Here is a 23,372-nt window from a genome sequence, read left to right on the forward strand (position 1 = left end):
GGAGTGGTTGCGAGGGCGTATATGACGTGCTAAGGGACAATAAGGCTTTGAAGCACTGTATGTATTGTGAAAAATGCAGAAATATCCAATAATTAAGTGCATCTAATTGAACTTCTATATTACTTTGAGATTAGCCAAAATTTAACGAATCTTATCAATTGTTTCAGTTGAAGAAAGTGATCTCTGACTGCTATCCTTCACTCTGGGGAGTGGTTAACAATCTGCTCGTTGCATTGTCAATATCTTATTTGTTAGAGCGTTGTTCAAGTGTGGTCATGTAACTCATTTCGACACAGATACCCCAGACTACACAGCGTGGATATTTAAGACTCCTGCCACGTGATATCGATCCATCAAGCCCATTCATCATATAATTTTTTTCTTAATACTTTAGTCAATATGTATTATTCTAAATAGCAGTGTAGTAGCCTGCAATGTCTTAGGTATTTCTATATGTGTCTATATGTGTCAGTGTGATGTAAAGAAAATTGTCAAAATAATAATAATAATAATAATAATAATAATAATAATAATAATAATAATAATAATAATAATAATAATAATAATAATAATAATAATGTACGTAAATACACACATACAACATGTATTACATACATATATCTTCAATATACCTTTCAGCATTAAGTCTACAAGCCTCTGTGAATTTACTAAACGCCGCCACAATGCTCTAATTGTAACTAATTCTGTGGCCCCGGTTAGTCCTATACCTCGCATCTTTAAATCATTAAAAACTGAGTCTAACCATCGTCATCTCGGTCTCCCTCTACTTCTCTTACTCTCCAGAACAGAGTCCATTAATTTTTTAGTTAACCTATCATCCTCCATTCGCCTCACACGACCCTACCACCGAACTCGGTTTATGCGTACAGCTTCATCAATCGATTTAATTCCTAACTTAGCCTTTATCTCATTCTGAGTTCTCTCCTGACATAGTTCTCACCTTTTAGAACCAGCGATCATTCTCGCTACTTTCATGTCTGTTAATTCTAACTTATATCTAAGATATTCCATGACATATCACTCCTGTAAATCAAAGGTGCTTTGAAAACAAACCGATGTAAAGATAGTTTTGCCCGGGAGCTGACTTCTTTCCCACAGAATACTCTTGATCGCAACTGTGAGCTCACTGCATTAGCTTTGCTGCACCTTGATTCAATCTCACTTACTATACTACCATCCTGGGAGAACTCATATCCTAAATACTTGAAATCATCTCCCTGCTACAGCTTTGCATTAAAAATCTGACATCATTTATCTTACGTATCTTACCTACTGACATCAATTTAGTCTTGCAAAGGCTAATTTTCATATCACACTCAAGCACTTATTTTCAAGTTCTAAAATTTTATTATATTCTAGGCCTTCAGCACAGCCTGCCAATAACACCAAGTTATGAGCAAAGGGGAGCCTGCTTACTACATTTCCACCCAATTGAATACCTCCCTGTAATTTTATGCCTTTCAGTTGACGATCCATGAAATCTATGAACAACAAAGGTGAATGATTCCAGCCTTGTCTAACCCCTGCATGTACCTTGAAGCAAGAAACGATTCTTCTATTTAAAAAGTAAATCTTTGTTCTTCTACTTCCTTGTCCTTTTCTCCCCCAATTTCTTTGGGTCGGCATTTGATATTGATTGACCTAGTTTAATGGCCAGATGCCCTTCCAGCCGCCAATCACATGCGGAGGAATATATTCTTCTTCTTCTTCTTCTTCTTATTATTATTATTATTAATCTGTTTACCCTCCAGGGTCGGTTTTTCCCTCGAGCTCTACCACCTCAAGGACAGTGTCCTGGAGCTTCAGACTATGGGTCGGGGATACAAGTGAGGAGAATGACCAGTACCTCGCCCAGGCGGCCTCACCTGCTATGCTGAACAGGGGTCTTGTGGGGGGGGGGATGGGAAGATTGTCAGGGATATACAAGGAAGAGAGAAGGAAGCGGCCGTGGCCTTAAGTTAGGTACTATCCCGGCATTTGCCTGGTGGAGAAGTGGAAAACCACGGAAAACCACTTCCAGGATGGCTGAGGTGGGAATCGAACCCACCCTTACTTATTTGTCCTCCCGAGGCTGAGTGGACCCCGTTCCAGCCCTTGTACCTCTTTTACAAATTTCGTTGCAGAGCCGGAAATCGAGCCCGGAACTCCGGGAGTGGCAGTTAACCACAGTAACCACTACACCACAGAGACACAGGGATATATTCACTTCAGCGTATTTTTGCAGTGACTGACAGTGTGCTGTGTTTAGTGCAGAGACGCGTATTAAGAGGAACACAAACACCAAGTCCACATGCCCAAGAAATTAACTGTACGTAGTTAAAATCCTCGGCTGTACCGGGAATCGAAGCCCGTACCCTTTCAACCAAAACCCAGTATGCTGACCATTTACCAAAGGAGTCGATCTTCGAATTTAAAATAAATGTAAATTGTAAATTGATCTTTGTTTTAAAATGTCCCGATCGTTTCTTGTGGGTTGTGTGCATTACCTGATGTAGCATTTGGTTAAGAAAGGAAAGGGGCACTGATAATAAATTTATACAGCCGAAGGCCGGTGTACCGAAAAATTCTGTCAACTATTGTACCATATTACCTCGAACTTATGGCTGAAACTACCGTATTGTCATTTCATTTTTGGATGATTTGAACAAACAAATGTTAAGGCACTACTGTGAGCCATCATGAGATCATTGAACACTGACAGTGTAATTTTCAGAAATATATTAGAGAGAAAATAAATATATCGTCGTTGCCGGGACAAAACCTCCTATGTCATAATATTTTTGGAGATATACTGACCCGCAGCACAAATATTATGAAGTGCGAGAATGCCTTGACAATATTCACACAATATCGCACCTTAGATGACAGAACCTTACAGGCCAAAGTTCTAAGCAAAAATATTTCACATAGGAGGTTTTGTCCCGGCAGCGACGATATTCTGATAGTGGATTGCCATTAAGACAGGTATAAACCAGGAGCACACCGACACCTTCTTGCTGATCAGCAATAATAAAACTAAAACCAATGATGTGACAAATCGTTACCTCAACTTGCTGGCAAGTGGTCAACTTGTTTTGGCCACCTGTTTTGTCGTGGGACCAGTTTGTTTCGAGAGAGTTCTGTCTTCTAGATAGCCAGGAGTCTCCCACGCACAGGTCAAGTTCGCAGACATGTTGGAGTTTACTCTGGGCCTGGGGTAAAGCAGTTCAATGTAACTCAAAATGTCTTCAGTCTCTCGAACACACAATTTCAGAATGAATACTACACTACAGTATAGCTGTAAAAAATCCCACATTATTAAATGAAAATACAAAGCCTGTTCCCAGTCATTCGATCGGGTTAGGAATGGAATGAATGAAGTCCCATCTAGCGGCGAGGATAGGAATTGCGCCGGCTGCCGAAGCCTGTCGTACTCCTCTGGGGCAATGATTAATGTATGAAAGATGAAATGATATTGTACGGTGTTGCTTGGAATGATATATGACGGGGAAAACATGAGTACCCGGGGAAAAACTTGTCGTTGCTCCGCTTTGTCCAGCACAAACCTCACATGGAGTGACCGGGATTAGAACCACGGTATCCAGCGATGAGAAGCCGGCGCGCTGCCGCCTGAGCCACAGAGGGTACATTACGAAATAAGGAATAAAATACCACTATGAAACAAAGAATATGTTTTCTCCTAAAGGAACATCGTAAGATTCTATCAAGTTACATTCAATATTTGGAAATATTTATTTCTGTCCAAATATCTATGAATTTGAAATTTAGACATTATCTTAATAAAGCCCTGCTTTGTCAAAACTCCAGCTTACAATACCAGGTGTCTGAAAATGCGTTGCTCTTTCCAAATATTGAATGTGACTTGATAGAATCTGATGGTGTTATTTTAAGAACGAAACATATCATTCTTTGTTTAATGGTGTGTATTTTTATTCTTTGTTTAATAGTGTGTATTTTTATTCTGTGTTTAATAGTGTGTATTTTTATTCTTTGTTTAATAGTGTGTATTTTTATTCTTTGTTTAATAGTGTGCTTTTTTATTCTTTGTTTAATAGTGTGTATTTTCATTCTTTGATTAATAGTGTGTATTTTTATTCTTTGTTTAATAGTGTGTATTTTTATTCTTTGTTTAATAGCCTGTATTTTTATTTTTTGTTTAATAGTGTGTATTTTTATTCTTTGTTTAATAATGCGTTTTTATAGGTATCTACTTCTTGTAGTGCCTTCTCTACTACTGAAGTTTGGCCACAATCACAGCGAATTCTGCACGATGTTAGGCTGTCCTCATCAGTCTACTGGAATCTATTCCTGTCCTATCCCGTACGTTTCTCAGCCAAGAGTGTTTCCTTCGACCGCGACCTCTACGTCCATCAATTTTACCCTGAATGATCAATTTAAGTAGGTTGTATTTTCTTCTTCTTCTTAATCTGTTTATCCTCCAGGGTCGGTTTGTCCCTCGGACTCAGCGAGGTATCCCATCTCAACCGCCTCAAGGGCAGTGTCCTGGAGCTTCAGACTCTGGGTCGGGGATACAACTGGGGAGAATGACCAGTACCTCGCCCAGGCTACCTCACCTGCTATGCTGAACAGGGGCCTTGTGGAGGGATGGGAAGATTGGATGGGGCAGGCAAGGAAGAGGGAAGGAAGCGGCCGTGGCCTTAAGTTAGCTATCATCCCGGCATTTGCCTGGAGGAGAAGTGGGAAACCACGGAAAACCATTTCCAGGATGGCTGAGGTTGGAATCGAACCCACCTCTACTCAGTTGACCTCCCGTGGCTGAATGGACCCCATTCCAGCCCTCGTACCATTTTTCAAATTTCGTGGCGGCGCCGGGAATCTAACCCGGGCCTCCGGGGGTCGCAGCTAATCACGCTATCCACTACACCACAGAGGCGGAGTATTCGCTCCATCCTCATGCGTTTGACTACGGTAGCACTGGAGACGTGGTCAGTCCACGAGATCCACATCCCGAAGGCATTTATTCTCTTAATGGTGTTACTTTTCAGAGTCCATGTTTCAGTGCCGCACAGAAGCACTCAATATACGTAGCATCTGATGAAGTTGTGACGAGTCTCCAAGCTGAGACTGAGGCTTCTGTCACACAGTAGATTCCACATTTTCAGAAAGCTAGTACGAACCATATCTATTCGTACACGGATCTCTAAATGCGGTGTCTATGTCCTCAGTATCCTCAGTAATCCAGCTGTCAACGTACTTAAACTTCCGCACTTGTTCAACGGGTTCCCCATAAATGGTCATTAGAATGTGCGTATGCCATAATGTTGTACTTATATTGAAACGTGTGTTCCACAGACTGGAAAGCTTTTGAGTTACATTTAACTAAGTCGACACTAAAAAGTATGACTTCCTTCTTAACAAAGTAAGGCAGTTCATTCTTTTCTGTTCTTTTAATCAAAAAATACCTACAACTATTCACGTAAAGTTTCAGATAAACTGTGGTGATGACGATCAGTGCTTCCAGACAGTGGCGACTGGTGCAGAAAATCAGTTGTGTGCTGTAACCCATCCCCACTCCAAAAAATATTTTTTTTTTTTGCTAGGGGCTTTACGTCGCACCGACACAGATAGGTCTTATGGCGACGATGGGATGGGAAAGGCCTAGGAGTTGGAAGGAAGCGGCCGTGGCCTTAATTAAGGTACTCTACGGGATCAAGTATGAGGTGAAATGAATCTGTCGTGGTGGGTATTGATGATCGGATGCCCTTTCTAACTTCAACCTCATCAGAGGAGTTAATGAGATGAAACGAATGACGTGATATATGATAGTAGGAATGGAGAGGGTGAAACCCGGTGCCGGCACATAGCCTACTCCTGTTGAATAGCACAAAGGTGTCTGTTCAAGGCTTAACGTTTCCATCCAGTGGACGAATCACCATCAACAGAGTAATATGCTCTCACTCCATACGAAAAATCTCGAGTTTAGTCCAGGATTTTGGCACGCAATCTAGTGATCAGAAAATGTATACCACTGCCTCCCCTACCCTGCTGGCCAACATTCTGATGGCGACATTTTTTCGACCAACGGGGCACAAACCGGCTAACCACAGTGTCAGATCGTTTAGACTTCAAACCTTAACGATCATGGCCATCAGGCGGGCTTCTAAGACCTCCCAAAGATCTAGGAAATTTCCTTATTTCTTTTCCTTTGGTTTATATTTTTTCTTTTCTCCAATTCAACTCGATCACGAACTCTTGTAAGTTTTCGGCGACGATGGCATGTGAGGGGGCTAGGATTGGAAATGTAACAGTGGTCCTGGAAATTGCCTGGTATAAAAGGAAGAAAGCACGGAAAACCACCTTCATCTGTTAACTGTAGTATTTGAACCCACCATCTCGCGAAGTGTCAACTCACTCGGTAGTTTGATGGGAATGGGAGTTGATCAAAGAACGTCACACAGCAAATATTGAGGTGATAAACGTGATGCAAAGAAGTGAAAGCAATTTGAGATTTAGCTGAATCCTCATGAACGCCACACTATGTCTAACCGGTTCTGAGCACTTTGGAAAAGTACATTAGGTAGATTTAAAAGCATGTGGTAGAACTTTTATACCTCGAAAAAATGAACATTGTTGCTTTAAATGGTAAAATGATTAGCTTATAATAATGTTATTGTTTTTACGTCCCACTAATTACTTTTGAAGGTTTTAGGAGAATCTGAGGTGCCGGAATTTAGTCCATCAAGAGTTCTTTTACGAGCCAGTAAATCTACCTACACGATGCTGACGTATTTGAGCACTTTCAGATACCACCGGTCTGAGCCAAGAACGAACCTGCCAAGTCGGCCTCAGAAGGCCAGCGTCTCAACCGTCTGAGCCACTCAGCCAGACAAAACAATTAGATCATCAGACCTTTGTATCATTAGTTAGATATTCATTTCGGCTAACTTGAATTCGATCCCCAGAATTTCTATGGATTTAAGGTTGATTTGGGATATTTGAAACGGGCTACACTCAGATTCAGAATAACATACATAAATAGAGAGTTGGGTTAAATTTCCACTCTCGGTCATCAAGTCATCTTTAGATATTTTCCACTCCTGTTGGATACTGCGATTGTACAATTTCTGACAAAAAGTTAGAGGTTTAAAATGTGTAAGTCCCCTATTTCAAGCACAGCTTAAAGGAAGGAACACATTATCAAACAAGTGATTTTGCTTCTGAAAACACAGAGGTTTGTCAATAAAATTCTCCACATCATTGTTTTCAGAACGATTTAAAATATGTCGATGTGTAAGACAATTAATATTTTAACATTGAAGGATACAGTACGGAAAGGTACATAAATTTGCCTCGTTGTTCTTTTTCCCATGACCTAGCAGTGGCAATCACTATCTCTTTAAGCTAAAATTATCAAGAAATAATTTCGTTAATTTATTCCGTAAGAACACAACCACAAATTAATACCTTAAAGGTGTTATAGTCTGCTCTGTCAAGGGTTTGCGGTAGAAAATCTCACCAAAGAAAGAACCAAATATGTTTCAGTGACTGCTAGAAAATCCTCTAAACATAATTTTAAGTTCACAGCTCATCAAGCAAAATAAGATAAGATGGAAGATAGAGGAACATTGCAGTAACACAGCAGCTCCGTAAGTGAAATAAATCGTAGAAAATACATGAAGCAATAATGTATACGGCATTAATTTATCTTGAACAGATAAGATACATTTCTCTTTTGTCAACTTCATCGTCCTCACCTGGAGCAGAACTTGGTCCTAGGCCTGTATCTTGTGACGATGTTGAAGTACTCCTTGTATTGGTATTGTACTCATAAATATATATTTATTTATAAGAAAGGATGGAAAGCGGGCTGATGATGAAAGAACAGCCACACAATTTAATGACATCATCAACAGAGAGTCCATCATGAAATGGCAGTGATCGAGGTCGATAGCTGCAGTCGCTTAAGTGCGGCCAGTATCCAGTATTCGGGAGATAGTATGTTCGAATCCCACTGTCGGCAGCTCTGAAAATGGTTTTCCGTGGTTTCCCATTTTCACACCAGGCAAATGCTGGGGCTGTACCTTAATTAAGGACACGGCCGCTTCCTTCCCACTCCTAGCACTTTCCTGTCCCATCGTCGCCATAAGACCTATCTGTGTCGGTGCGACGTAAAACAACTAGCAAAAAAAATGGCAGGGCGTGTATCGCGGAAAAAGGACGATAGATGGACGAAGGCTGTTCTTGAAAACAGCCCAAGAGAATGAGACCAAGAGGAAGACCACCAGATCGTTGGGATAAAGCCATTCGAAAGATTGCCAGAAAGAAAACTGGCAAAACACTGCTCAGGATCGCTGCGTGTCGAAAAGACTACTAAACACTTATCTGAGTTTAAGACTTCAAGGGGCCACATCACTGATAGAAATGGCTTATTTTGATGTATTTATGTAATTGAACATCTCACTGGGATATAATATTCAAAGCGAAAGCAAATTTTTCCTCGCCGTCTTATAACAACGACATTGTCTTCCTGTTATTTTCAATATTTTCCAATGCGAAATTTTTACGACATTTCTATTTCACCATTTGTTCACGTCAAGACAAGTAGACATAATACTATGTTTAAACACTTAAGGAAACAGTCTTTTTTCTTTCTTAGTTTGGAGTATAATGCTTAAAACAACAGTTTCAGAATAAGAACAGATCTAAAAAATGTATGTACAGATACTGAAGTTTAGATCTCCAGATTAATTCCAGCAATCCACTGCAATGTCTTGCCCATCGTAACATGAATGTCCATCAAGGAGCCATAGGAATCTTTTCGAGGGCAGTCAGCGACCACATGTTGAATGATCTGGACAGCAGTCCCGTAGTTACCTGCTTGATAAAATCAGTCGTGAAGAATATAACGTCGTTACACCTGGAAAAACCACTATATAATAACATTTCAGCTTAGAACTCTGACCGGAAGGGTTCTGTCATTGAATGAATTTTCGCTCTAAGTGATACATGTGCTGCGGGTCAATATTTCTCTCATAATCATTGTCACATAACGGTATTTCGAGGCGGAACGGCGATAAGCACATCCAATGGTGTTCAAGATCTCCCACTGTCCTCTGGGTAGGTAAAATCCAGCTGGTTTTATATGCGGTATTGGGTGAGTGTTTAACGATATCGATAGAATCCATAAATGGATGTGCTCAGTGAGTGTCGATTAACTTACAAATTTTACAGGCGAGTTTCAGTTTTTCTGATTATTATTATTATTATTATCGTTGACTTTATGAACATACGCTGACCGAATTTGATATCATTGGATTTAGTTTCAAGCACATTACCTTCAGTTAAGATTCTGATGCTGCATTAGGTGTATGATTTGAATTTTTTGTGTGCAACCACATAGGTAAACGGTATTGTAAATAAATGGTATAGATTTCTTCACATGGTTATGCAGGTATTTAGGAGTTGTAGTAAGGATGTAAATGAGAGGGCATGTAAGTCCCTGGTAAGATCCCAATTAGAGTATGGTTCCAATGTATGGGACTTTCCCCAGGATTACTTTATTCAAGACCTTGAAAAAATCCAAAGAAAAGCAGCTCGATTTGTTCTGGGTGATTTCCGACAATAGAGTTAAGAAAATGTTGCGGAGTTTGGGCTGGGAAAACATGGGGGAAAGGAGACAAGCTGCTCGACTAAATGGTATGTTCCGAGCTGTCAGTGGAGAGATGGCTTAGAATAACATTACTAGACGAATAAGTTTGAGTGGTGTTTTTAAAAGTAAGAAAGATCACAATATAACATGAAAGTTGGAATTCAAGAGGATACATTTGGGCAATTATTCGTTTATAGGAGAGGAGTTAGGGATTGGAGTAATTAACCAAGTGAGATGCTCAATATATATTTCCAAATTCTTTTCAATTTTTTAAGAAAAGACTAGGTAAATAACAAATAGGGAATCTGTCACCTGGCTGACTGCTCTAAATGCAGATCAGTGTTGATTGATTGATTCTTCTTTTCGCTTTCTTAAAAAACTGAGTGAACAACTTCTCTTTCTGAAATTTCAGATTATGACATTTAACAATTTATCAACTTTCAAACGAAAATCAGTTCCATGATTACGGTTCACTATCAGAGCTGTTTTACAGCAGAAGAAATTATCAATAAATGAATTGGGTTAATACGATCCTAATCAGTGTATTTGATTACAGAATGACCCATAAGTTTGAAGACATATTACTGATCAATGGTTATTTTTATGCATATTTTCAGAGCATGTTGATTCCACCGATGAAGTCACTGGTGACTTAAACTCGCGATAAGATATTTACTGATCGGGGATCTGTGTTGCCACTAATGCAACAAAGCATCAGAGGTGGAAAAGTGTGACTTCTCCAGAATAGTCGCTGTGTGCAGTGATGGTCGTGCATGTCTGAATGAACTGGCAAACTTGGGTTATGACTGGCTTCCTCTTCCTTCTCTCCTCCTTATCCCCTTACCAAGATTACCTGAAACGAAGTCGCGGAAAATAATTTACGCATGTAACATATCAATTGCCTGTCAAAAATACAAGTTTATCACAAGCTGGAACTACATTTACATAAAATGTTTAATCCTTAGAGGTGTATCTCCGAAGTTGATCACTTCGTCCAAATCCTTCAAAAGATCTTTCGTTACTTCTTCGACGTAAATGTGGTGGTTAAAGTCCTTCAGTGATGTTCAGAAACTAGGCATTACATTACTGCCGTTTTCTCAAGTACTTAGGAGTGTCTTTCGATATACTTTACATTTGACGTATCAGATGTTATCAAAAATATGGTTGCTAGCATGAAGGTACGTAACAATATGGTCCATAAGTTAGCAGCTACCGATCGCTTTGCTTAAGAAGGAAATAATTTTCTCCTCTTTTCTCGCATTTCCAACAAAAGTATATAGCATTGTCCAGATATTATTTTATGCCCTGTCAGGAGGACAATATTTACTTTTCCGGAAACATCTAATTCTAAGGTGGCTGTATACGACTGACAGACAACATTAGAGAGCTGTGGCGGAGGTGTTTCAAAGACATTCTCAGGGAAACGTAGAAAAGTTGAGAAAAATATCACTGCTAGCACCACAAAATTCTTTGAGGATTCCTAACGAATACACACCATCTACAACATATATTTGAAGACCTCCCTGGAATAAGGATGTAACCATCAAATCAGTAAGTTTTCAGGAGTGAGGAAAATTGTTTTTGGGGTTCGTTTCATTTCATGGTCATAATCTGGAAAATAATCTGTAAGTATGTCTTACGTTTGTATACAGGATGAAGCGAAATTCGCGCACCCGGGCGTCGCAGTGCGACTCCTCACATGTCAGCAATAAAAAAATGTCTCCAACAAAAATTCGTCCTTCGAGTGTATCAGGCAGAAAAAGGACGTTGAAGAGTGGCAATCTGGCAACACTGTAACCACATATATGGTAAGTACCTTTGTCAGCAAAAATTAACCGTGCTCAACAGTTGGTGCAGTGGATAGAGTTTTGGGTTGGCATGCAGGAGGTCGAGGGTTCGATCCTGGGTTGAGGCGCATTTTTATTTTATTTGCTAATTTCCATCGGACATTACATACTGTAATACAGTAGATGTAGGTCAGATGTATCCTACTTTTACAACATTTTGTAACGCTGAGCACAACAAATCCTTTGCTTGGCCTACTGGTAACGTAAGGCCCTAACGAAATGTAATGGACCTGAACGAGGCAAGAATAATAGTTGGTAATAATCTATGAGCCGCCTCTGTGGTGTAGTGGTTAGCGTGATTAGCTGCCACCCCCGGAGGCCCGGGTTCGATTCCCGGCTCTGCCACGAAATTTGAAAAGTGGTATGAGGGCTGGAACGGGGTCCACTCAGCCTCGGGAGGTCAACTGAGTAGAGGTGGGTTCGATTCCCACCTCAGCCATCCTGGAAGTGGTTTTCCGAGGTTTCCCACTTCTCCTCCAGGCGAATGCCGGGATGGTACCTAACTTAAGGCCACGGCCGCTTCCTTCCCTCTTCCTTGCCTATCCCTTCCAGTCTTCCCCTCCCTCCACAAGGCCCCTGTTGAGCATAGCAGGTGAGGCCGCCTGGGCGAGGTACTGGTCATACTCCCCAGTTGTATCCCCCGACCAAGAGTCTGAAGCTCCAGGACACTGCCCTTGAGGCGGTAGAGGTGGGATCCCTCGCTAAGTCCGAGGGAAAAACCGAACCTGGAGGGTAAACAGATGATGATGATGATGATGAATAATCTATGAGACCATTGGAGGAGGGTGCGAATAATTCACGCCCACGACGTGTAAAGGGTGTCTTTCAAAGCTGACCAATGAAAACGATTGTTCGTTAAATTCTAGGATAGTAGTATGTAAGTGCAAAAGGTTTGTAGAGAACCCGCTGCAATCGCTGTTGACGATTAAGATTCCAGATACCATACCACCTGGACTACATTTTTCTTTCTTTCTTTATCTGCTTACCCTCCAGGGTTGGTTTTTCCCTCGGATTCAGCGAGGGATCCCACCTCTACCGCCTCAAGGGCGGTGTCCTGGAGCTTCAGACTCTGGGTCGGAGGATACAGCTGGGAACATGACCAGTACCTCGCCCAGGCGTCCTCACCTGCTATGCTGAGCAGGGGAATAGGTGGGGGAAGGGAAGATTGGAAGGAATAGACAAGGAAGAGGGAAGGAAGCAGCCGTGGCCTTTAGGTACCATCCCGGCATTTGCCTGGAGGAGAAGTGGGAAACCACACAAAAAAACCACTTCCAGGATGGCTGAGGTAGGAATCGAACCCATCTCTACTCAGTTGACCTCCCGAGGCTGAGTGGATCCCGTTCCAGCCCTCGTACCACTTTTTCAAATTTCGTGGCAGAGCCGGGAATAGAACCCGGGCCTCCGGGCGTGGCAGCTAATCACACTAACCACTACACCACATAGGCGGACCTAGACTACCCCTCGACCTCCTGCATGCTAAGTCAAATCTCTATCTACTGCACTAACTGTACAGCACGAACAATACGTGCTGACAGAGGTAGTTACCTTACATGTGGTTACAGTGTTGCCCGATTGCCACTCTTCAAAGTCCTTTTGCTGCCGTATATACTCGAAGTACGAACTTTTGTGAGAGACATTTTTTTATTGCTGACATGTGAGGAGTCGCGCTGCGACGCCCGAGTGCGCGAATTTCACTTCAGCCTGTATACAGTATGTTTTAATTTTTTTATTTAACCCGTTAACCCTCCAGGGTTGGTTTTCTCCCTGGACTCAGAGAGGTATCCCACCTCTACCGCCCAAGGGCAATCTGCTGGAGCGTGAGACATTTGTTCGGGAGGATACAACTGAGAAAGTTTACCAGTAGCTCGCCCAGGATGCCTCACTGCTGAACAGAGGCCATGTGAGGAATGGGAAGATTGAAAATGGGGCAAGGAAGAGGGAAGGAATTGCCCGTGGCCTTAAGTTAGCTGTCATCCCGGCATTTGGCTGGAAGAGAAGTGGGAAACCACGGAAAACCACTTCGAGGATGGCTGAGGTGGGAATCGAACCCCCTTCTACTCAGTTGACCTACCGAGGCTGAGTTGATGCCGTTCCAGCCCTCGTACCACTTTCAAAATTTCGTGGCAAATTCGGGAATCGAACCCCAGCCCCTGGGAGATGCAGTAAATCAGACTAACCACTACACCACAGAGGTGGACAGTTGTACATAATAGAAAACACGAAGTATAGCAAATAATTAGAGTGATTATAAAAACTATCACAATAAAAATGTCGAGAAAAAATGCCAAAATCTTGAGGTTATTTCGTCTACGGCCTTTATTTAAACAATCTATACACCTGGTAAAAAATGGCGTATGGCGTTTTTAGCGTCGGGTGTGTCCGAGGACAAGTTCGGCTCACCATATGCTGGTCATTTGATTTGACTCCCGTAGGTAACCTGCGCGTCGTGATGAGGATGCAATTATGATGAAGACTACACATACACTCAGCCCCCGTGCCAGCAAAATTAACCAATTAAGGTTAAAATTCTCGACCCTGCCGGGAATCGAACCCGGGTCCCCTGTGACCAAAGGCCAGCACGCTAACTAACCATTAAGCCGTGGATCCGGACATTACATCTGGTGATGAACGAACACATGCACTGCCCACCATCTAGACTGATGTTCCATCATTACACCACGGAGGACAAAGTCCTGCTGGCTGTAAACCATCTTGAAGTTCAAATGTATGACATAAGATCGACACCACAGCATAACGGCGTGATGGTAGGCCTACACCCTATTTCCACTGAAATCTCACTTTTCATAAATTTGTTAGTTGGATCCTTATTCCGCGGAGGTCTTCGTTTATTACGCCCCTTTCTTAGATTGAAAATAATATATCAATACCTCTACACACAATTATAGCAGCCGTGTTGTTTATTTTTTCTTAGCACGACGATCAACACCACCCGATTCCTTAAAAATAAGCAATTACAACAATAATGTTTATGCTTTATTAAACCTGTAGCAAGGATAGACACTTGTTTAAGGAAGCGCTACAAGATCGCGTGAAGCTTACTAGAGCTTAGAATATGAGCAAGAAACCTGTTCGGTATCAACATCTTGATGGTATAAAAACTAAAATAAATAAATAAACACTCTAACACGCATGCGGGAGTCAATTAAATTCTTAGCTAATTAGTGTCGTGGGGGGTAATGAATCGTAATAATAAACACCTGATCTTTGTTATCACTCGACTACGCACGTAGTATCACCTGCGAGTGAAGAGTAACGTGGCAAGTGGTCGCTACTTGCTGCCTAGCACGACGTCTGTACGAATAAATGTACCCGAGAAATGATCGCAGCGAAATTCAGTTCTCTTATTGACTTATTTTGTATGTTCTAGAATGATGGCAGTCAACACTCTTCTTCTTCTTCTTCTTCTTCTTCTTCTTCTTCTTCTTAATCTGTTTACTCTACAGGGTCGGTTTCTTCCTCGGACTCAGCGAGGGATCCCACCTCTACCGCCTCAAGGGCAGTGTCCTGGAGCTTCAGACTTTGGGTCGGGGGATACAACTGGGGATAATGACCAGTACCTCACCCAGGCGTCCTCACCTGTTATGCTGAACAGGGGCCTTGTGGAGGGGTGGGATGCTTGGATGGAACAGGCACGGAGGAGGGAAGGAAGCGGCCGTGGCCTTAAGTTAGATACCATCTCGGCGTTTGCCTCGAGGGGAAGTGGGAAACCACGGAAAACCACTTCGAGGATGGCTGAGGTGGGAATCGAACCCACCTGTATTCAGTTGACCTCCCGAGGCTGAGTAGACCCCGTTCCAGCCCTCGTACCACTTTTCAAATTTCGTGGGAGAGCCGGGAATCGAACCCGGACCTCCGGGAATGGCAGCTAATCACAATAACCACTACACCCCAGAGGCGGACGTCAACATTCATAGGGTTATATTTATTTATTTATTTATTTATTTATTTATTTATTTATTTATTTATTTATTTATTTATTTATTTATGCAAGGAAAGGGAGGAATTGCAAAAACCTATTAAGATATGTAATTGATCAGTATTCTAGGCAAGGCATTCATAGGCAGTTTGGAAAGGAGGGTGAGATTAATGGTGGTGGATAGTAAACTGTATGTACGTGTAAGTAGCCGCGCGGTTTGGGTCACTTACTGTAGCTATCAGCTTGTATTCGATGAATAGCAGGATCGAACCCCACTGTCGGCAGTCCTGAAGATGGTTTTCCGTTGTTTCTCATCTTCACACCAGACAAATGCTGGGACAGTACCTTGATTAAGAAAACACCGCTTTCTTCCAACACAGAGCCCTTTCCTGTTTCATCGTCACCATAAACCTGTCTGTGTCGGTGGGATAAAAAGCAAATTAAAAAAGAATATTGGGTGAAAATCAGTTACAGACCACAGAGAAAGTGACGCTCGTACGGTCAGCTGGTGCCTGAATTTCTGTTGGCCTGGCGTTATGTCTTGGTGAGAAAAGCAACGAGAAACTACATCACTATTCATGGAGATCTAACCAGCCTTACGGTTGAGGACTCATCATTTATAAATACAAAAATCTCTGCATGCATAATATAGTATTAGTCTATTATTATTATTATTATTATTATTATTATTATTATTATTATTATTATTATTATTATTATTATTATTATTATTATTATTATTATTATTATTATTGTTGAGTCTCTTATATCATATGGTGTAAGTGTATGGGGATCAGCTTCTGTTACAGACATAAACATGGTACAAATGTTACAAAATCGCATTGTCAAAGCATTCTTTTGGTATGAAAACAGAGGAATATTTAGCTTAAGTGAGGATATGTTAACAGGGATGTACCAGAAAGAAAGGTTCTTGAGAGTTAAACAACTTTATATGTACAACATAATTAAAGAAAATTACTGGAAGCCACAATATAGAATTGTTAATGAACATACACATGGAACAAGACTGAGGCATATAAGTTATTTTCAGGTCATGAGGTACTACAACAAATATGGATCCAGAACACTGCAAGTTGTAGTTCCTAAATTTTTGAACAAGTTGCCCTCAGAATTGACACACTTGAGAACCAAATATCAACTAAAAAAACATGTGAAACTATGGATCATAGATAATAAAATTGCAGTTTAAATATTTGTTCATGAATGAAAAATGTACCAAAGACTTATCTACTTTGAGTGATACTTTCAGGGATTAAGAAAAACTCACACCACAGGACAAAATTACAATGCTAATGTAAATATACATACCTTATTAATGTTGTAAACAGTAAGTATTGCAACAATGTATACAAATGTGAAACAACTACACCGGCAGATAAGCACATCAAGTGCTTTGCAGGTGTAAATAATTGCAAAGATAATGTATAATATCCTACTGCATATTTGCAAATGTATTTTAGATAAGTTATAAATAAATAAATTATTATTATTATTATTATTATTATTATTATTATTATTATTATTATTATTATTATTATTACCTGCTCCATGGCTAAATGGTTAGCATGCTGGCCTTTGTTCACAGGGGTCCCGGGATCGATTCCCGGCAGGGTCGGCAATTTTAACCATCATTGGTTAATTTCGCTGGCACGGGGGCTGGGTGTATGTGTCGTCATCATCATTTCATCCCATCACGACGCTCAGGCCGCCTACGGGAATTCAAATCGAAAGACCTGCACCTGGCGAGCCGAACTTGTCCTTGGACACTCCCGGCACTAAAAGCCATACACCATTTCATTTTTTATTATTATTGTTACCGAGTTTTAGTGGTAGGTAGAGGTGAAAGAAGGTGCGGGCGTGAACGGGTCTCAAACTACGGAATCAAAGTTAATGTAAAATTTAACAATGTTATATTTTCTTTCCAAAATTCAGAAATAACAAGAATGGCAGGTACGGAGTAGCAAGACCACAAGGTACAATTACAGCATTTACAGGATTTGGGCTTCGAGCCCTGAAAACACCATTCTTGAGCAACTAGCCCAACTTTACGATATACAAATTTCAACAACGGGGCAGAAGACCCCAATCAAACCCTGGAGCACTTGCTCTAAATTACACAGTAAAGCCTCCTCGAGGCATACAACACTCAGTTTTCAAAAAGAAAGAGCCACTCGCTCTCAACTGTAAGCCTCTCCCAGGCCACACCAAACTCCACCTTCAAGCTGTCCTCAACGGACATAAACACAGGGGTAAAATACCCAATCTACTGAGGCCTATTAATTAAAAAAGGAAAATTACATGGCCTCTAAAATACCAACTTGAAAGGAGGCTCTCCGCACTCCTAATACACTTTATTTAAAACCTACTTGGCGCTAGACCGTTAAAGCAAGGGCTAATCCCATACTACAGAGGTGAATTAGAGAAGACCAATTTACATTACATTAACGAAGAATAGGTTAAGAAAAATAAGTTCACCTCAAAACAATATGATTGGGAGCTCGAGAGGGTTAAGCACTCTCTATCCCGATATGCAGTTTAAAAGATGGAATAGATACAAGTTTCTTTACATTTTAAGGAAGGTTACATAATGGAAAAACTTCGGACCCGCCCCGAGAGTTAAACTGCTGAGCAAGCAAGAAAAGAAGTAATTAATCGGCCATTACCTGGTTGTTGACTGTCGCCGAAGAAAGAGGCGCTTCCCGCCCCCTGCTATGTACTTTACACACTGAAAGATGGAACAGAAGTGGCGCAGAGACCCAAAAATCAGCAGTTTATATACTCTCGCGGAAGGTTCTAGGCGTTAGGGGAATGAGAACACCCGCCCACAATCACTTTATTGGAGAAAAAAGAGAAACCCCTACACAAGATGAAGAAGAAACACATTATTGGTGGAAAATTAAGTTAAGAAATTCGGGATTGGCTAGATTTAAAACAAGGGGAAAGAAAGGGTTAATATTGCCAACTTAACTAATGACTGAAAGAAATTTAGCAAAGAACAAACTTTTGAAATTACATTTTCTCCAAAAAAAACAGTTCTTTCACTTCCCACCAGGGTGCACTATTGTCGATCTTCAGTAGTGTCCTCTAGAAGAGAAAGTTCACACTTCTTACTTCAAGCAAACCAAAAACACATCAAAAATGACACAGTTCTAAAACTCCAAAATTTCCAGGTAGTGACATCTTCTGAGAAAGTAGAAAAATACCGTCAATAAAGTTCAGACTTCCTCCAGCAGAGGAGTTTCAACTGGCGCACATTTTGAATTAGCGGCGTGGAGGTGTACCGCCCGGTACAATTATTATTATTATTATTATTATTATTATTATTATTATTATTATTATTATTATTATTATTATTATTATTATTATTATTATTATTTTACAATTCGCTTTACGTTGCACCAACATAGATAGGTCTTATGACAACAATGGGCTAGGAGTGCGAAGGGAGCAAACGTGGCCTTGTGTAGTGTGAAAATGGGAAGAACAGAAAACTATCTGCAGGGCTACTGACAGTGGGGTTAAAACCCACTACTTCTCGAATGCAAGCTGATAGCTGCGTGACCCAAGACGCCCAGCCACTCCCTCTGTGTTATTACTTCCTTCTTTTCTCGTTATGGTCTTCTAGGGACCACATGCCAATTTCAATGCTTCATCCTCTGTTGTTCCTTCTTCTTCTTCCCGCATTTCTCCCCAATCTTCTCACTATGTCTCCCTTATCTCTCCTCTGACCATTTTCATTCTGTTTTCTTTTCCTTCCGACCTTGCGATCCCTCTATATTTAAAAATCTCTCTTTTTATCTGTTGCTTACACTTCTTTTATATTGTTTGTTTCCAAATCTTTCTTGACTCCATGAATACAGTTTGTTGTTGATTTCTTCTTCCAAAGATATATAAAGACCTGTTTGGTTAATCTCTTGTCGACCATTCTGTATAAGTGGCGAAAAAATGTGCCTTCTCTTTGGTTGCTCGTCTCGGTTTAGCCTGTTCGTCAGTATTTTCTTGAGGAAGCGAACTCTGTTAAGGGAGTCTTCAGCTGAGATATGTATCATTTGCAGGTCTTCTTTGGTATTTCTAAACCAGGGAATTGTGGTTTTGGGGTTTGAATAAAAAAAGTGAAAGAGTTCTTTAGTTAACTTTCTTCCGCCCATTCTTTTCAGATGACCGTAAAATCGTGCCCGTCTTTTTCTGATTGTGTCGGTAATTTTCTCTATTTTGCTGTAGACTTCCTCGTTGGATCTCTTTTGATGGATTATATTATTATTATTATTATTATTATTATTATTATTATTATTATTATTATTATTATTATTATTATTATTAAGCAGAGTGTTCAGATATTTTGCTAGGTTGCAACGGATCGAAATAAATTCTCTAACGTTCCAGGCTACCTCAGCTACCTAAGAGCTACTAAGAGTGGATTTTATGGTGATAATATCATGTGACCCATTATCTTTTAAGCGTAGTTTTCACACAAGCCATTATCTGATGCTTTGAGATTCCATTCTCTCCTGGGAAGAAGACTGTAGGAGACAGTGTTTTTTTTTCTATTTACTTTACGTCGCACCGACACAGATAGGTCTTACGGCGACGATGGGACAGGAAAGGCCTAGGAGTGGGAAGGAAATGACCATGGCTTTAATCAAGGTATAGCCCCAGCATTTGCCTGGTGTGAAAATGTGAAACCACGGAAAACCATCTTCAGGGCTGCCTACAGTGGGAGACAGTCTTCTTGAGTATTCGATACGGAGACACGCTATTACCAATGTTGTGGCTGGTTTGTGAACCGACACATGAACATTCCCCTATTACTGTCTACAAGCTCTACATTACTCGCCCTCATAAAGTGCGTCTTATTTATTACGGACATTCTCCACCTCTGGCATCATACTACATACTGTCTGCAGCTGATAGACTAAACTCACATAATAAATTCAGCCTTTCAGTTTGCTCTCAGCTTCAACGCACGTGTGTATATAGTTTTGGTCATTTTATAGTAGTTTTTATTTCATACGGGGTAATCTCTTAACGGTGTAATGGTGATGCTTCTCCTCAACAAATTTCAAGCTCGTTGGAGCAGGTTGGAATGTGTTGTGTACTTATGGCAAGGTTCGGGAGCAGGAAGAAATAAACTAGCACGAAATAATTGTAGGTGCATGCTTGTGGTGGTCAGAATTAATAGGACCATCCGGTCCTCTCGCAACTGGACCGTTGTGAAACCGGTCTCCGGAGGTCCCCCTACAAAACACATGTACGCGCCGATAATTATAAAGTATCGACGATTGTGAAACATAACCGATGGCAGAATGAAGAGGGACATAAAAAGCAGATTAGCTAAGGTAAGAGATGTCTTTCTTAAGTAGACTTGGGTCCTTAAAAACAGAGAATAGTAATATTATAAGGTATTATTATTATTAAAATTGAAAATCCACAACTTGTTTCCAGTCTTTCGAAGGGGTTAGGGATGGAATGAATGAAGGCGCCCCCACCCCCCAGCTCTAGAGGCGAGTTTGGGAGCTGTGCCGGCTGTCGAAGCCTGTCGCTCTCCTCTGGGGAATTGCTTAGTGACTGACGGATGAAATGAAATTACATTGAAGAGCTTTGCTGGAAGGAATGATGAGAGGGAAAACCGGAGTACCCAGAGAAAAGCATGTCCCGCCTCCGCTTTGTCCAGCACAAATTTCACCTGGAGCGGCTGGGATTTGAACCTCGGAATCCAGTGATGAGAGGCCTGAGTACTGCCGCCTGAGCCATGGAGGCTATTATTATTATTATTATTATTATTATTATTATTATTATTATTATTATTATTATTATTATACATACATTATCATTATAGACTGTTATGCCTTTCAGCGTTCAGTCTGCAAGCCTCTGTGAATTTACTAAACGTCGCCACAATCCTCGATTTGCAAATAGTGTTGTGGCCTCATTTAGTTCTATACCTCTTATCTTTAAATCGTTAGAAACCGAGTCTAATCATCGTCGTCTTGGTATACCTCTACTTCTCTTACCCTCCATAGAAGAGTCCATTATTCTCCTAGGTAACCTATCCTCCTCCATTCGCCTCACATGACCCCACCACCGAAGCCGGTTTATGCGTACAGCTTCATCCATCGAGTTCATTCCTAAATTAGCCTTTATCTCCTCATTCCGAGTACCCTCCTGCCATTGTTCCCACCTGTTTGTACCAGCAATCATTCTTGCTACTTTCATGCCTGTTACTTCTAACTTATGAATAAGATATCCTGAGTCCACCCAGCTTTCGCTCCCGTAAAGCAAAGTTGGTCTGAAAACAGACCGATGTAAAGATAGTTTCGTCTGGGAGCTCACTTCCTTCTTACAGAATACTGTTGATCGCAGCTGCGAGCTCACTGCATTAGCTTTACGACACCTTGATTCAATCTCACTTACTATATTACCATCCTGGGAGAACACACAACCTAAATACTTGAAATTATCGACCTGTTCTAGCTTTGTATCACCCACCTGACATTCAATTCTGTTGAATTTCTTACCTACTGACATCAATTTAGTCTTCGAGAGGCTAATTTTCATACCATACTCATTGCACCTATTTTCTAGTTGCCAGATATTAGACTGTAGGCTTTCGGCACAATCTGCCATTAGGACCAAATCGTCAGCATAGACCAGACTGCTTAATACATTTCCACCTAATTGAATCCCTCCATGCCATTTTATACCTTTCAGCAGATGATCCATGTAAACTACGAACAGCAAAGGTGAAAGATTACAGCCTTGTCTAACCCCTGTAAGTACCCTGAACCAAGAACTCATTCTACCATCAATTCTCACTGAAGCCCAATTGTCAACATAAATGCCTTCGATTGCTTTTAATAATCTGCCTTTAATTCTATAGTCCCCCAGTATGGCGAACATCTTTTCCCTCGGTACCCTGTCATAAGCTTTCTCTAGATCTACAAAACATAAACACAACTGCCTATTCCTCTCGTAGCATTTTTCAATTACCTGGCGCATACTGAAAATCTGATCCTGACAGCCTCTCTGTGGTCTGAAACCACACTGGTTTTCATCCAGTTTCCTCTCAACGACTGATCGCACCCTCCCTTCCAAGATGCCAATGAATACTTTGCCAGGTATACTAATCAATGAGATACCTCGATAGTTGTTGCAATCCTTCCTGTTCCCTTGCTTATAGATAGGTGCAATTACTGCTTTTGCCCAATCTGAAGGTACCTTACCAACACTCCATGCTAATTTTACTACTCTATGAAGCCATTTCATCCCTGCCTTCCCACTATACTTCACCATTTCAGGTCTAATTTCATCTATTCCTGCTGCCTTATGACAATGGAGTTTATTTACCATCCTTTCCACTTCCTCAAGCATAATTTCACCATTATTATTATTATTATTATTATTATTATTATTATTATTATTATTATTATTATTATTATTATTATTATTATTATTAACTAAACAAGACAGTAAACGGCCAGAAACGTTTAAAATGTGGATCTGGAGACGAAAGCTGAGTATTATCTGGAGAGACAAGAGATAAAATGAAAGTGTCCTGAATGAAATAAAAGCCAGGAGAGAACTACTCACCACGATGGGCAAAAGGACGGTTACATTCCTTGCGACACCCTGAGACATAACAGCTTCTTGGCCAACATTGTTGAGGGAAAAGATTTGGTGAAGAAATGGCCAGGAAGATTAAGGACCAAGTACCGTATCTTCATGATCTGATGCTAAATCTAAGATACGCCACGTACCATGAGATGAAATTTAAAGTATCAACATCGTACGGTATGATCTACCTAAATAATACTTTAATAACGTTATAATTCTGATTACATCTGCTGGGATCATGGGACCTCCAGACCAATAATTCCTTAAACGAGACGTCGTCAGCTGCTTGCTCTAATCGTGCTCTGATTCCACACATGCAACACCA

This window comes from Anabrus simplex, chromosome 7, assembly GCF_040414725.1.
Source record: "Anabrus simplex isolate iqAnaSimp1 chromosome 7, ASM4041472v1, whole genome shotgun sequence".
Classification (NCBI taxonomy): Eukaryota; Metazoa; Arthropoda; class Insecta; order Orthoptera; family Tettigoniidae; genus Anabrus; species Anabrus simplex.